This window comes from Acanthopagrus latus, chromosome 21, assembly GCF_904848185.1.
Source record: "Acanthopagrus latus isolate v.2019 chromosome 21, fAcaLat1.1, whole genome shotgun sequence".
Lineage (NCBI taxonomy): Eukaryota > Metazoa > Chordata > Actinopteri > Spariformes > Sparidae > Acanthopagrus > Acanthopagrus latus.
The window spans coordinates 13,391,345-13,407,573 of record NC_051059.1 but is presented as its reverse complement, the minus strand read 5'-3'; the positions used below and the strand labels follow the sequence as shown (position 1 = coordinate 13,407,573).

The 16,229-nt window shown below is 40.3% G+C and overlaps 1 long non-coding RNA gene across 1 annotated transcript in view; it reads right to left on the bottom strand.

Moving 5' to 3' along the window:
- Positions 1-15,118: 15,118 nt before the first annotated feature.
- LOC119010916 overlaps positions 15,119-16,229 on the bottom strand; it is a 46,634-nt gene continuing 45,523 nt past the window's right edge. Inside the window, exon 3 of the long non-coding RNA XR_005072082.1 lies at positions 15,119-15,246. This is a non-coding gene — a long non-coding RNA (uncharacterized LOC119010916). The remainder of the gene's footprint in view (positions 15,247-16,229) is intronic.

Genomic DNA, 16,229 nt, shown 5'->3' with positions numbered 1-16,229 from the left:
CATTACTTATCTAGAATCACCCTGAGTGCGCATCTCCCTGAATCCCATTGTTCCTTTTCAGCTAAAATGGCCATTGACTTGTTTTTCATGGAGCAAGAAAATGCGGGTCTATTCAGCAGCCACAAAGGTGGAATGATGGCAGATCAGTCTTTGTTGAGGACCAGCACAGTGTGAAATTAAGTGATGTCGCTGTATGCAACAGCATCTAATAGTGTCTATGCCTGCTAACCTCTGTTAGCTTATCAGGGCATCATAACAGTTCTCATTTCTTACCAACAGACGCCTCAATAATATGAATATTTATGAGTTTAAATTAAACACTGCAATTACTTAGTGTAGTGTAACTTATTAAGATGAGCACTGACCAGAAGATGTGTTGTGTAAATTACAAGACCAAGTGTCAGCTGTGATTCGAACAGGTCTCGAATGAAGGAAAGCAAAGTTGTACAGATCGTGGCCAACAATAACCAAAAGGAATTGGAATCGGGTCATGATTTTAGTGGGAATTGTCTTTTATTAACAGATTACCACACAAAAAATAAATAAATAAAATGCTAAATCACCAGAATCCACATCATTACACCCAAATCTTCAGCCATTCCCTCCTTTCAGTCATCGCCATCAATGTCTAAGCTTGATCAGGTGGGTTTCCTTTGCTGCTCATGGCCGCACCCTCTTAAAATATAATGGGGGCTATTTCTCACTTATTTCTCATCTGATGTGCACTTATATATATTTATCGATCCAAAAAAAAGAGAACCACCCCCTCCATCCCCTGAAGTGAAAGGTGGCCAATAAGCACATAATGTAAATGTGATGTGCCAATGTTTAGCCAGCTTTGGACTTTGATCTGTGGTTTGCAGAAATGATGACGGCCAACATTATATCCTGGCTACTGGTCTGGAAGTTGACAACAGTGCACCTTGCAGGGCTGCTACTGGCTACGTAAGCAGCGCTACTGACGCATGCACAAGGCCTGCTAATGTGAGACGCAAACAGTAAGCTGAATAAAGCAGGCCTACACTACTGTTTTTTAACTTGAAATTTGAATTTGTTAGCCTTTGTGGCTCTTAATTAATGCTTCTTCCAATCTTCACTAAATGTGCCAATTACAACTCATATTTACCTTATATCAACAGTCCTCTGAGAGCACTTTAAGAAAGGACAAATTCAAACTAATGTTTTGAATTTTCTGAAAGAATCTCTTGGGAATCATAGCGAGATATGTTTTTCATCCTTACGGTAATAATGTACACAGGCATACACAAACACAAATATCAGTCAAGTATGTTTTACTCTAATCTGTGGGCTGTTAACTGTGATCAGTGAGGGGAAAAAAAGATGTAGAGATTCTTTTAAGTTGAGCCAACTGGATCAGAGTGGCTCTGAAAATTCTTCGGGAAACTTGAGGCTCTCCTCATTATGTTGTAAATAATCACAGCGGCAGCTAAAGCGGCCGTCTGTGTCCATGCAGGCTCGGCACATCACATCTTCTTTCATCTCGGGACTTCATATAGTCTCCTGCAATGATACAGAGGGATAAAAAGACGCTTTGTGGGTGCATATTGAGGTCTCTTTAGCTCAGCTGGAGAAGCCGTCTTAGCTCCTGCCATAAACGTTATGCCCAAAAGGGCTTAGCGTGAATGGAAAAATAAGGTGCACATTAGCTGCACTTTGATGGCAGAATAGACCCGAAAGTCCTGCCCTCCAACTATAGCTACTGTCACATTGTGCGACAGTAAAAAATAAACACCCCACAAACGCTTTTTACAAGGGACATATTAGAGGAGATATCAGTAGAATGATTAAAGCCTCGGCTTTAAAGCAAACTTGGTGGTGTCATTCGTCTCTACAGAAATGAAAACAAGCAACTAAATCAATAAATACTTTTCCTTTCAATTACTTTTCTTGCTAGACTCCGTCTTGAAGTGTAATGTTAGCCTGAGCTCATCGTGTTTCTTTGAGCTCCTTGTTTCAAAGGTTTCCCTCTCATTCATAAACTACCTGCCAATCAATAGTCTGTTTTGTTCATTTTTTCTGTAAATGTGGCATTAAAACACTGAAACCTAGTTTAGTTTTTAACGTTGTAAGAAAACACACACACACACACAAAAGACAGTTATATTTACTCTGTACCTTGTAAGTACATACCTTGTATACAGTCAAAAAGAGGAGAGAACGGTGGCCTATTGGACGGTGACCACCACTGGACAGGAACAGAATTGATCGAGCATCTGTAAGACGTGCTGGAGCAGGTCTCACAGGTGCTCGATCAGATTGGGATCTGGGGAATTTGGAGGCCTGGTCAACACCTTGGGCCCTTTATTTTGCTCCTCGAGTTGTTCCTGAGCAGTGTTTGCGGTGTGTCAGGGAACTCCGTCCTGCTGGATGGATGGTGCATGTCAAGTGGCATTCACATGAATGCCAGCACCCAAGGTTTCCCAGCAAAACACTGCATTGTGATGAGATGTTCATTGTTATTCACGTCACCTGTCAGTGGTTTTAATGTTGTGGCTGATCGTGTTTATTGCTCCTAGACCTACTTTATAATAAATTTTTAAAAAAAGACATGGGAATTTTTCAGAGACTGACAAAAGCAAATGCTTAGCTCCGTGATTATAAAGTAATGGCTATTTACAGTATGGGAGGCACAAACCTCATCCTATACATGGCTGGGTTAACCACTGGGTTGAGACCGGCTCATATAAACCAAATGTGTTTGTTGTTTTGTAGGTCTAACTGCATTGAGCTGCAGAGACTTGACTGTCGACGGGGTCAACCATCATTTGATTTACTGTAACAAAGAAAACATTTTTCATTACAGCTTTAAAAACCACCGATGTGAACTGAAGCATTTTAAAAGGCTCCGTATAGGTTACCTTTTGTTGCATGAAAGGATATTTCATTTTTTCCACTGAGTGAATCATGAAAATATTATAAATGTGTTAGAGGGTGCCTTAGTCTTTGCTTGTGAAAAGCTTATATTCCAGGGTTCACAGAGCAGCAATGAATACACTTATATACATGTCTGTGCTGTTTCAATACAGTGTAGAGGAGGTGGAAAAACACAAGATTATATTTTGTGGTATGTGCACACAAAAAAACAAACTGAAGATGAAGCTGAGAGGAAGCTAAAAAAACAGAGAATTGAAGAATTTTGACAAGAGGATCTTATATTAGAAATTCCCTGTAAAAATGTGTAAAATCTCAGGGTACATAACAAACATACAAATACAAATTTTGTAACTGAAATGTCTCTATTTTGCTATATAATGCATGGTTGTTCCACAATGAGGCTTTCTTGCACAGTCCTAAAGAGCAGTCCCCAGACTTCCATAGTCTTAAAGCAAAAAAAGTTGTGTGAAAACCTTGGATTAAAGGTTCTTGCTGGTCAGCGTTCATACTAAACAATTTTTCAGCCTGAGTATAAGTCTCAGGCCGAGGTTTGTTTTTCCAATCCCATCATGAAAAGTGTACTCAGCAGCCTCTACCACCACTGTTTTGACCAGGGCCACAGTCGCCTCACCCCTCGGCGTGTATGTGACCAGCGGGCAACAACAGGTGGCACGAACCACTCGAAAAATTAGACACGAGTAGCAGCTGAAGGCGAGATTGTGGCGCCGTGCTACTAGAGAGGGATCAGAGTCACAGTGAACGGCTGAGATCCCTCAAGTCAAGGGGGGAAAAAAAGACAGAAAAACAAACTGAAATAAGGAGCCTGAAAAGAAAAAAAAAATCACGCAGTAGAAAAATCTGAGAGCCCTCTTGGGCCTCGAGGAGTGGCAATCCACAGAGACATAATACATCAAAATGAAAACAATGTTTAAAAACAGCACACATCTAGACACGTATATAAATATATATATACTGCTTCACAGACTGACTTTGAATGTGACTAAGGTGAAGATCATACACACACAGGCGTCAACTGCCACTCCCCATACATCCATCAACACGTACATACAGTGCCTATCATCTTGTTCACTGCTGATGTGCTTTAGTTCCTGCACAGCCACATGTAAGACGAATGCCCGGCCTGCTGACAGGCTGTCGTCTGAATATCTCTGACAGCAATGTCTGTCACGACTGCCTCTCACAGTGTCACACACTCACTTACTGATTCCTCGAAATAGGTAAAAGAAAATTGCAGAAACACCAGCAGGGCGTGGTCATATCAGACAGTAAAAGTCTCCATTCCCAGAGACATTCCTCTTCGACCAGTCGTTCAAGCATTCATAACATTTTAATGGACTCTCCCAACTGAAGTGGAAGTACACCACTTCTCAGTTCAATCTTTTCTGTTCTCAAAAGTCTAAAAGGTACAATGTCGTGTACATAACGACTTGAAAAGACAACTCAGGGCCCCTTAGACGTCGGTGGCATTCTTGTCCATGCAATCAGTTTCCACAGCAATATTCTTTTTCAAACTGTTGTTTTATTTCAGTTTGTCCAGACAGGAAGTGAATACTACGAGGCAAAAAGCAACATTAAAGCATGTTATTTGGAGCTTTCGCACAACAAATAAAGGCATTAACCACATGTGTTGCACAAAATAGACTTCATGTCACCATTTACCTGTCTACTGTTGGTCATCATCCTGTATTATATGACAAAGGATGCAAAATCATGAAAACAATGTGACAAAGGTGACTTCGGATGAGGGTCTGTGTGCCTTAATTGCTGTCTGCAAAGACAGACGGCACTACATGTGGGATTTACTGACAGGGAACTGAAGCTGTTATATCCATCTGAGCTCTCTTCAAATCCACCAGACTCTTCTGGTAAAAACACAGTAATTTTACCCTGTGGAACATGGGAGCTGCTGGTCTACCGCCTGAAACTTTGGTGTTTTAACATAACAGCACATCACAACGGGCAGAACCGGTCTAAACGCGACATCTTTCAGCCTGTTTGTGAGCTGGTCAGTGCTGCAGCGTGACCCCGGAGACCCCTAGGGCTCACTCGGAGCTCTGCTCTAGGGCTCCCCTGCCCTGCCAGGACATTTGTTAAGCCATAATATAACCATGTCCAAATTTTTTGGAGCATACCATCGCAAATTTGCCTTGCTGCAGGTGAGTATTTGGATTTTTCATGCCATTTATTCATCACTCACATTCGACATATGCAAGCTCTGTCATATTTATGACCATTAAACATCATGTAAACCGATGGAAAAAACAAATTTTCAAATGGAAAATTTAAAAAGCTCAAAGTGGAGTTTGTTGAGGATGTTCTTGTTCAAGTTTTGTTGTTTGTAGTTGGTTCAAAAAAAAGGAATAAATAAAAAATAACAGTGAATTATAAATAGCCTACATCTGGAGGAGGTCTGCTTAGCAGTTCACCGTGAAACACAGGGAAGCTGATGTAGGCTCCCTCGCAACACTAACACTAAAATCTTTTGCACAAGCACCAAATATACCTGGGTCTACACTTGATAAGCCCTGCCCAACACCAACCAGGCTAAAACACAGGTAAATGATATCAATATGAACCCAGTACTCGACCTAACAGAAGTAACCTTGTAGGTAAACTGTGAGACTATTTCCAAAAGCTAAGAAAGGTCAACAGAGCTGATTAAAAAAAATAAAAAAATACATTGGGCAAAATAATTTTTTGTATTCAACAAGAAAATCTGTCAAGAAGTTGGTGGTTGAGCTTGAAAGGTTGCTAATGAAATCTCTGCCATGTTGGCTTCAAGTGACATTAAGTCAATAAAATATGAAGTTGTATTCTGTACAACATTTAGGGGGAAAGACAACAAATCTATTAATGTTACAATTTCAGACTCAAATAAAGAAATCTACACCCACCTCACTGCGCTCCCTTTTTGGACATCCATCTGTTTTTTTTTTTTTTTTGCTTCCCCCCCCCCCCCAGTTTTCAAATATTTCAACTTTATTCGCTCACAGCTGACACACTGGTGGACGTCCACATCAGCAGCAGCTGCTGCTGGAAGATTAACTTCAAGAGGTTCTATACATCTTTAAGGATCCTTTTTTGTTTGCGGGGAGAAAACAAAAACAAACCGCTTATCCCACTGTGCTAGCAGCACGCGTCCATTCACAGCGGGCAGACTATGGGATGAATGCTTATCGGTGGTGGTTCAGTCTGGTCTCTTCGCAGCACCGACAGTGTCTAGATGAAAGATGTGTTTTGATGAGGGCTGTGTGAGAATTTAATGAAGCAAGAACGAGTGAGCCCGAAGCTATGGACGCCTATTGATGTGAGATGTTTTAAGGGGATTCCACCTTCTTTGCCTTTGTGATTTGGATACCTTTTTTTGAGGGATTCTGCTAGAGTTCTTGTGAACTGCACAAAAGTACGGAGTGATTTGTTTTTCTAAAGAACTGCACTCTATCAGAGTTGCCTGCGACCCTAACTTGAACTGCTTTATAGCCATAATTTGACCTTAAATACCATGCCACAGTTACAATAATCCCAAAATATCTTTGTCAGATAACACCGTTGCACCTTAGCGAAATCCCCTGATTCATCTTTAGTTGAAAAGCGAGCAGGATTCAAAGGCATGCCTCGGGCAACACACATCTGAAGTGAAGGAAAATTGGCTTCTCCAGCTACCCTTTGATATTGGGACACCATACTCCAAGACTTAGCTTCTTACTGTATTTATTAGTTGCTTTATCAGATCCTTGATGGCCTCAGTTCAAAATGGAAAGAGTGAAAAGCCTCCTCAGGGGTGTATATGTGTGTTGAATGGCGTAATGTCTTTTTTCTAATGTGCTTTCCATTCACTTCCTCGCAGTCTTCTCAACATACCCTCCTAATGTTCCTGTCTGTATACAGGCATCCTCTCTCCAGTGTTCCAGTAACAGGTCTCCAAGAGGTCAATTAACGGTAATGAGGCAATAATGTGGTTTACTCCAAACCTAATTAGATTTTCGTTTAGCCAATGGGCTCTCAGATGTCCCATGCAGGAGGCTAAACTATGCATATCATTTACTGTGTGTTTCGTTTCATTTCACTTCACTACAGCTGAAAGTGGTTCTCACATAGGCGGCAGCAACTCCCACCCATCGAAGATACAATTGTTTGCATTTTCAGTCTCCGTCATCTTTTCCGTGCTCCTGTGAACATTCACAAATCCCTTCCGCTGATGCTCTCTTGTGTCCCTAACATCCGATTACATGCCGCCTCCTGATTTTTCCATCGCAATCAGACATTAACAGTCCGCTGTCAAGTAAGAAAGAGAATTAAAACAAATGTGTTGACATATTTTTAAATTCATAAAAGAAATTCATTTCAGTGTAGCATTTTGTGCTTATTTTGGCAGCCACAGTGTTTTTGCTCAAGACACCGGTCCAGCCTGGACGAGAGGCAAAGTCAAAGAGCCCCGTTCTGGTGGTTTGATTCAAATAAATGAAGAGGTGGACAGAAAAGTGGTGCTTTAATGCAAATTCGATCAGATGAAATATTACACACTCAGTCCTTAAGTGGCCTTTGAGGTCAATTGACCGGCTGCTGAGTCGAAACGTGGCAGGGGTGGTGTCCATATTTCACACGCCATTCCACCGCACAGAGTTTCTAAGTTATCACACTCGGGGAGAATAGCTTAGCTGCGACCCGATGGGCCTCGGCGTCGGTGTAACACAAGACTACATCCGTCACCAAACAGTAAGAATGAGGTTTTAGTAATTTGTAGCACTGCAGAGACTTTTCTTTTTTAAACTATAGGAAATTATAGGGGACTTGCAGTTTCACAGTGATAATAAATAATAAAAGAGCTGATGAATATAGATATTTAACCAAATTCAAAACGAGCATAATATCTCATTTAGAGCTAATATCACATGCAGGAATTGACATGGTTGGGGTTCACAGAGTGTAGAAGGAAAATTTCGCCCAAAGTGGAAGCTGCAGCTGAACCGTCTCCTTTATTGTTGATTAGTTGCCACTTAACTTCCTCGGAGTGATTTTCCCCCTAAAAGATGAAAGGACAATTTCCATGTTAAGTGGTTTTTTTCTTCTCACAATTGTGTCTGTGGAAGCAGAATATCTATATGTGCACATGTGTGAGCGAGCGGCTTTGTCGACAACTCAGATTAGATAAGGGTTTTTTTTTCGACAGCTCCCATCGTCTGGATTTCTTCTGCTCCTAATGCAATTCTTCCAACAGTACGGTGCCTAATACAGGCCCCACAATTAAATTATTCTGACTGCATTAGGAGATGAAAATAATTTTTCTTAAATCCATGTGCATTGTCTATCAAAATACATATGTATGCTTTGGTTTGTTTAGAGTTACCGCAAAAGAGCGAACAGATTGCTCGGCGCATCTGTGCATAATTTGATCCTTGTCATATAAAAACTGTGCAGATGAAGGCAGAATCCTCTCTGTGCTCTCCATGTCGACGGCGAAATGAAGAATATCAATTCATTATTCTCTTTTTCCCTGTTAAGGTTTTCCATCTGCTCCAGAAAAGTCATAAAAGTATTAACATTCCTAGATGTGACAAGTAAAAAAAAAAATGGCTCTCAGTCTTGGCTGAGGTACAAAGAAGAGGAGGGGAAGAGGAACTAAAAATGAGACGTCTGTAGCATTAAAAGATCCGCTGTGAAATGCATGGTCCATGTTATGTCTTTTTTTCTTCCACCTAAGAAGAGCACTGAGAGCTCTTTTCCCTTTTACTTATTACAGAGACATTGTTCCAGCAGCTGCAGCTTTCTCAAAAGTGAGCTGTGGAGAACACGTTTGGCCTTAATCTTAAACTTGGACTTCACGCCATTTCATCAGGATAAACTGATGCAAGTGTGTATCCCTCTCTGCAGCATTTCCCAAGGGACCAGACGTTTTATTTATCTCCCACTTTCAATCTGGTGAGGAAAGCCGTAATCCCAACTGTGTCACCCATTGTCTATAGAACTATTCCCGGGGCTATAACGAACAGTTCCAGCCTCCCAAATCCCATAGCAGATGTCAGGGGAAACAAATTATTCACTCACACTGACAGGTTTATCTTTCTCCATTGCTGCCTGTCAAAAAAAGCAAATACTTCAGTGTTCCTGCATGTGTTATTGTCTAACTTCTCTGTGAGTTAGATTTGTAATGATAATGAATGGGCGACAGGTACAGGAGGAAGTTGGAAAACAACTGCCTCGAGAAAGTGGGTCAGTGTCCAAAATGGATATGCTGTGTGTCCATGTCTTCATTTGCTTTTCCAGCTTGTAGTACTATTTGTTCGCGTGGATTTCTTTGGTGTGAGTTTCTGAATTATGTAGATATCTGCCATAGTGATGTCTGCCTTCTCTTGAATATAATGTAACTATATGGCCAACCCAGTCACTGGAAGACATGGTGGAAAAGGATGCATGCATCATTGTCACAGCTCAGCACAGGAGGATGCGCTAATGTCTCTCAGCCATGAGTAGATGCAAGTTTCCTTCTAAACAGTGATCTAGAAAATAGTTCCGACATCAAACAGTTCACAACAAGGTCTGTAGTTATCTTGAGTATCTGGGTCAGGATTTCTGAAAAGAGACGTTTTTCAAATGTATTTTCTTTTTTTTTGGCCCTTGGAGAACCGGCAAGCCAAATGAAGGGTAGACATCTCTGTGGCCGATATCTCCAAAACTCAGCAACTCACACCAAAACAATCTACATGGATAAAAAGCACAACATATTTTCGCTTTTGGGCTGAATCGTCCCTTCGATATTCCTGATATATCTGTATTTTCTGACTGCGATCTATTTGTTGATATTTTCAGTGATCCTCGTGTTCATATCTAGGGATATCCATCAAAAGTTTTTGAGCAAACTTGGTTCAGCTTTTGACCTTTGAACTTTGGCCTGAGCATGCCCTCCCTGACAAAGCCATTACTCTCCAGGAAGAGCTCCTGACACAAAGAGCATAATTCATACAGCGCAAGCCTGGAGCCAACTAATCAGTGTTCAGAGCGGGTGTAACTCTGCCTCACACACACCAGGCGTTTGCCAGAGAAACATTTCCCAGCGGAGAGCGGCAGCACTCCGACTGTCAGTCACAGCCATACAGTATTATTACAGGAACGTAGTCATATAGCAGAAACAGATAAATCTGAAAGGACGATATTTCATGTTCATTTGTTTGTCTATGTAAAAATTTCCCCTTTGGGAATATATCTGTAAGAACAACATGAACACGTCTTGGTACAATTTCATATTTCTTATTCAGGGGTATCAGAAAGTTGATAATATATTCCATAGCTTTCCTTGTGCTCCTCATTTGCATTTTGCATCTAATTGGAAAGAAGTCATCACTCAATATAGGCCGCTCTACTGATTTAGAGTCATAACAAGCAATGTGTTGAGCATAAAACATGATTATTGTGGTTCGTCATGAATGTGCTACGTTAGTTTATTCTGCGCACCCAATTGACTTCAGCACTTCAGGCATGAAGATTCTGCAAATAGCACTTTTTTTAAATTTTAGGGTTGACACGAATGTGCTCAGATTACGTCTCTTCCTGGTGATGAGATCGACAGGAGGAACGAGTCTCCCTTGTTATGTTGGCAGGGGGGGATTAAAATAGTATAATCAGGTTGGAACAAACTCAGCAATGAAGCAAATTTAGACATGCAGCCACATTTAATATGCATCATCGGATGTGTAGCTGTGATGATGTGAAGTTTTAGGGAAGATGACAAATCCACAGATGAATTTATGATGACCCCTTACACTGTTTTAAAATGCTGCTGCTTTGGTTCCAGTGCGACGTCCTTTTTCTGTCTGTGGTCGCCAGCCTGTGATCTCGCTCGATGTCCTGCCCACAGCACTACCTCATTCGTTACAGACCACAACTAATAGCCTATCAACACTGAATAATCTGTATCTGCAATGTAAATAGTAACTAAAGTTATCAAGTAAATGTGGGGGGAGTCAAAGTGTGAAGAAGCAGGAAATTAAATACTCAAACATAGTACCTGAAATTTGCACAAATATACAACACTTGGGCAAACTGTTCTTAGCTCGATTCAATCACAGTTTTTTCTAAACTTTGACCCTAAAATTTGTGTTTTACCACAAATGTGTATCGGTTCCAAATACATGTTTTCATTTGCCAAGATTACTCACAGACATATGATCCAGAGACCACTGTTCAAGACAGAGTTTCAACATTTGTAAGCATCAAACCACTGGATATTTTTCAAGAAACATTGGCAGCTGTGTCTTGCGACAGAACCAGTAAAATGAAGCACCCATACATTTTGTGCCTAAACCCAACCAGATCATGAGCACAGCATTGTCGATACATAAATTTAAAAAAGTAGAACCAAACAAATTAGAACATAATATTGCCCGTTGGGCTAAAGAAAAAACATTTCTGATGCTATGAATGAGGTTTGGCGATAAAGCTTTCCAATAAATCGCTGTGGGAAATTATGATTCAAATGAAATATTTATGTATTTTCTTAACTGGTCACACTTGGTAAACAAATGCAACCTGTGAAATGAAAATCACAAGACCACGTTCCTTTTTGAAGGGGTCGCGTGACTCAATCCTCCATTTGTGTTGAGCTGTTAGACATGAACAGAGACAAGTTCATCTTTGCTTTGCAGAGCTGCCAGAAGTAAAAACAAACTCGAGTGCACTACTCTTGTTTATAGAGATGTTCACTTGCAGATGATGGAACATTCTGAGAAAATAATATGATTGCACTGTTTGCGCACTAGAATCATACTATCAGCAAGGCAGATGTTGAACTAAAGCAAAAAAAAAAAGGACCCCTAAGCCCCAGAGCTACATCAAACTAGAAGAAAAACTTGCAAACCCTGTTTGGATTTATCAGAAAAACTGTTATGGACTCAGAGCAGCCTCAGTAAAAGGATAGTTCAAACCGAATTTCCCCATCATCATATAGCCAGAGGTCCAAAGAAATATCCTGCTTAAGAAGAATTGCTGGTATTCTGTTGAATTATTTGTGCAGTACGTAGTGCAGAGGGTAAACAAAAATATGAACCATGTTTAAACAACGACCTTTCCTCTGCAGTCTGAAAAAGACAGTCCTCCTAATCCTCATAATTCTTCCCCCTCAAAGAAGCGTCTACGAGTCTGGCAGAAACATAACGCAGCCTGAGCACAGACAGACAAAGATAAAGTGGCCATCAGAAAATATGGCAGATAATTGGCAGGTGATGTACTGTGCTCCAGAGGCTGCAGTCAGATGAAGCATGAATCTTTCCCTCCAACAACCTGTCAACAACTTCTCCACCTTGATAGTTGTTTACTCTAATGCACTGTTGATATTATGACGCACACTTTATGGACCCTGTTGAGCATCCTGAATATAAAAATGTTGAAATTCGTCAGCATTCACTATGCAGTTTTAAGAAGTGTTAATCTTCATTATTCGGTAATACACTGATGCTACCTTTTTTTTATTTAAATTTGAAAGTGTAATGCACTAGTTAGACACTAAACTGCAAATGGTTTTAGGCCAGCACCACAGATAAATGGTAACATTTATTGATGCGGTTGCTTTTCTTTTAGCACAGGGGTGGACGCATGATATTTATTCATGCAAAATATGAGAAAAGGCCATTTACACATCCGCTGTTTTATGAGGGCTAGATAACAAGGTAGGCTTATTTGTAATTATACAACACAGGGGTGCATAATGAAATTAAATGTGTCATACTACAAAAATATAGAATATATACAGTTATCTTCACATAAACATACACTGGTGGACCCCATGGTGCCCACATGATTGAAATAAAAGCTTTTCTCTAGGGTTCCCCTATGCAGATAAAACTTTTCTGCCCATCAAACATCCTGAGTCAGCCAATGCATGTATGAACCGAGTCAACAGGACGTCTGGTAACCACAACAGTTACTTCAGGATAGAAAACTGGCCAATGAATAGCACTGTAGTGATCGGCTGCTGAAGTTAATCAATCTTTGCTAGCGTCTTTGATTAACCGAATCTACCCAACAGCGCATCGCAGACTAACTGCTAGTTTGCGGTAAACTGAAGCTGTAGTTTTCTTTAGTCTTTGGCCCAACAGGTACCTAACATTTGTGAATGTATTGTTATTAAGGAGAAATGAAAGCATCAAACATGTATTTCAGATGAACTGGATGTAAACGCTTTTCATGAAAAATGACAATTAAATTGTATGTAAGCTAATTTCGATGCAGCAGTTGCAACATTGTGATTCCATCTATACAGCCTGGAAATCGTGTAAACAACATCAACAAGATGGTGACACTCATATTGCCTGCATATTTCCATACATATTTAACAACGGTAAACACTGCCTATCAACTTTGTCTCAACACCTCTCCCTCCCCTGCCAGAGTCCTGCACTCTGTCAGCTTACAACATGAATGACTCCAGACTAACCTTTTCTCCCCAGTGCCCCAAAACTGTCCCGACTGACAATCTGAACTGTCCCAAAGAGAAGGGAAGAAGTGTTGTTTCTTTATGTTGTTATAATCCTCTGCTCTTAAATTGACCTTCACCTTTAAATCAAGAGTATTAACATTCAAATAGTATTACTTTGGTATGTTCATTTCTGTGAACTTTTGTCGTTACATTAAACATGCTGTTCATGTTTTCCTGCTGTGTGTTTTGCTCCCCTGTAAAACACACCGCAATGTGCATCCAGGGTAGATTTTAATCATATATTTCATATCACCCGCACTGCAGCAAGTGATCTACAGTATATCTAACATATCCCATTGTAGTCAGCACTCTTAATGTTGTCATTTGCGAAGCCACAATTACAGCCTGCATACATATTTACAAAAACCCCTTTCGTCTCAGGGCAAAAGTGTTCAAGATGCGTGTGATTTAAACTGAGTTATTTTCTGTACTGTGGGTCCAATACTTCTGAACACAACTGTTGCTACATATGTAACACTTCAAGTGCTTCTAGTTTGAGGGCAGTTACTGCCACTGACAGTCACATCCAATTATCCAAGTGACAAAAAACAACCCCGTTTCCTGTCAACCCTGGTTTTGCATAAAATGTGCTGGGGGAAACATATTTGCCGCGCAAATTATGTTTACCGGCAAACTTTTCTACCCAGTTAAAGTCTTCATGCACTTTGAGAAAGTGATGTAAAACCCTCTCTTGCTGTTACTTTCTTATCACTGATGCACTCTCCCACCACTTACACGTAAAACCCATATCTGAAATCACACCAGTTCTCCGTTCTCTGGGTTCTTGGAAATGCAGGATTTCACACACGCTGCAATAAGACTAGAAAAAAAAAACAAAAAAAAACAGGGAAACTGGGTACACCAAAAAAACCAAAGAAACAAACTTAGAAATCTTAATATACTTAAAATAAATGAATGTCACACTAGATTTATAAAATATGTATACTACTTATGCACGGCCAAGAGTCCAGGGATGAGTTATTTTTTCCATTAAGTTTGCATTTGCATGTTAAACTAACCTATTTCCTGCAGGCACTGAGGACACTTAAAATTACTTTTGAATATTGTGGGAAGCAGCAGAGAAAATTGCATCCACAGCACCACACAAATCAGATCTTATTTTACAGCCATTTAGTCACAGTGCAGTTGTTATTTACGGTATATATTTGTTTTTTTAAATGTTCAGCCTCACACTTGGACTTAGGAGACCTTTGTGTGATAACAATACGTTTACTCCCGGTGCATCAAACCTCGTTGGGCATTTCTTCATTACTTCCAATTAAGTTAGCGCGCATCAGTGTATTTGTTCAGGCTATATGCATCCTCACAGGAGTGTGTTAAATCAGACAATGTGCCCGGTTATCCATTTTCATACGAATGACCTCCCTTTCGGTGAGGAGTGCGGTCTAAATTGGAAAGCGCCTCGTTTTGGTCTCAAACTTCCATTCGGCTGCAAAGGGAAGAGACATGAATTAATTTGCGGTGAGTGAATGGGTTTTGACAGGAGGCTATTTCACCAGTCAGTGTCAGTGTTATTCTGGCTGTGCAATAATGCAATGAGGGAAACAATCAAACGAGCGAGCTGCAGAACATCTGACCCCAGATTCTGTTTTGATATAGGATATAATTGCGTCGTGCAGAGGACCTACACTGGCCCCTGTGTTCTGCTGATTTCTTAAAATAAGTTAAGACTGCAGCGAGGTGCCAGAAGAAGCATGGTTATTTTCATACTTGCCTTTGTTCTGCGAGATCAGTCAGAATGTCTCCAACATGGAGAGCAAGTCTCCTTTGAAACGCACGGATAAAGCTTCATCTTCAGATTGTCTGCCACTTCCCTCTCGCTTTGCTGCTTCACTCTTCCACTGTAACCCGAGAATTTGGCGGAGAAAAAACAGCACATGTCATCTAGTTTTTGCAGAGAGCCTTGTTGTTTTTTTTGCTCTTTTCAGGAACAATTGCTTTTCCATGAGCTGAAAAAAAATCCAGCTAATTGCTGTAATGATGCTGCATCAGCACATCTCATTAATCCACTGATCACACACACGCACTAAAACTGCAAGGCTGCGACTAATGATTGTTTTCGTTATCAATTAATCTAATGATCGTTTTCAGGATTTATTGAATAAAAAACTGTTTAATAAAATGCACATCGCTGTTACCCCAAAGTGACGTCTTCAAATTGCTTTTTTTGTCCACTCCACTGACTGTTTACCATCGTACATGACAAAGGAAAGCAGTGCATGTTTACATTCAAGAAGATGGAACCAGCAAATGTTTGACATTTTTGCTTCTTTTATTTAAACCATCATCATCAGTAGGGTTGAGGTTTCATATATTTTTAAAGAATCCGAACCCGATACTGAATCCAAGCAGAAATTAATTCCATTTAGATTTCATTCATTGCAAGTTACCTGGATGTGGTATAAGGTGTGACATAACATTTTTCAGAGGTAGCTGTAAAATTAATCAACACCAACAATTAACATAGACGCTTTAAATTTCACATGCTGTAGCTACAATGTGAAAATGAGATGAGGAGAGGAGGATATGACATGTTGACTGTTAATAGGTAGAGACTGTTTTGACACACTGGAATAACAGCTGTAACATACTGACTTCACGGTTCAAAATATTTATTTCAAATGTATGAAAAGTTTAACGTGGAACATTATGTGACACCATTGTGACTCCTTCTCTGGAGAAGTCTGGCCTCTCTGTCAAACAGCAACGCGGTTTCCACACTCTTAAGTGTGCTGCTACATGGTGATCACTATGAAGCTGTTGTGGAATTAACAGTTTCAGATCAAGAGACAGAATTGGACATTAACACATGTGATATTGGTTG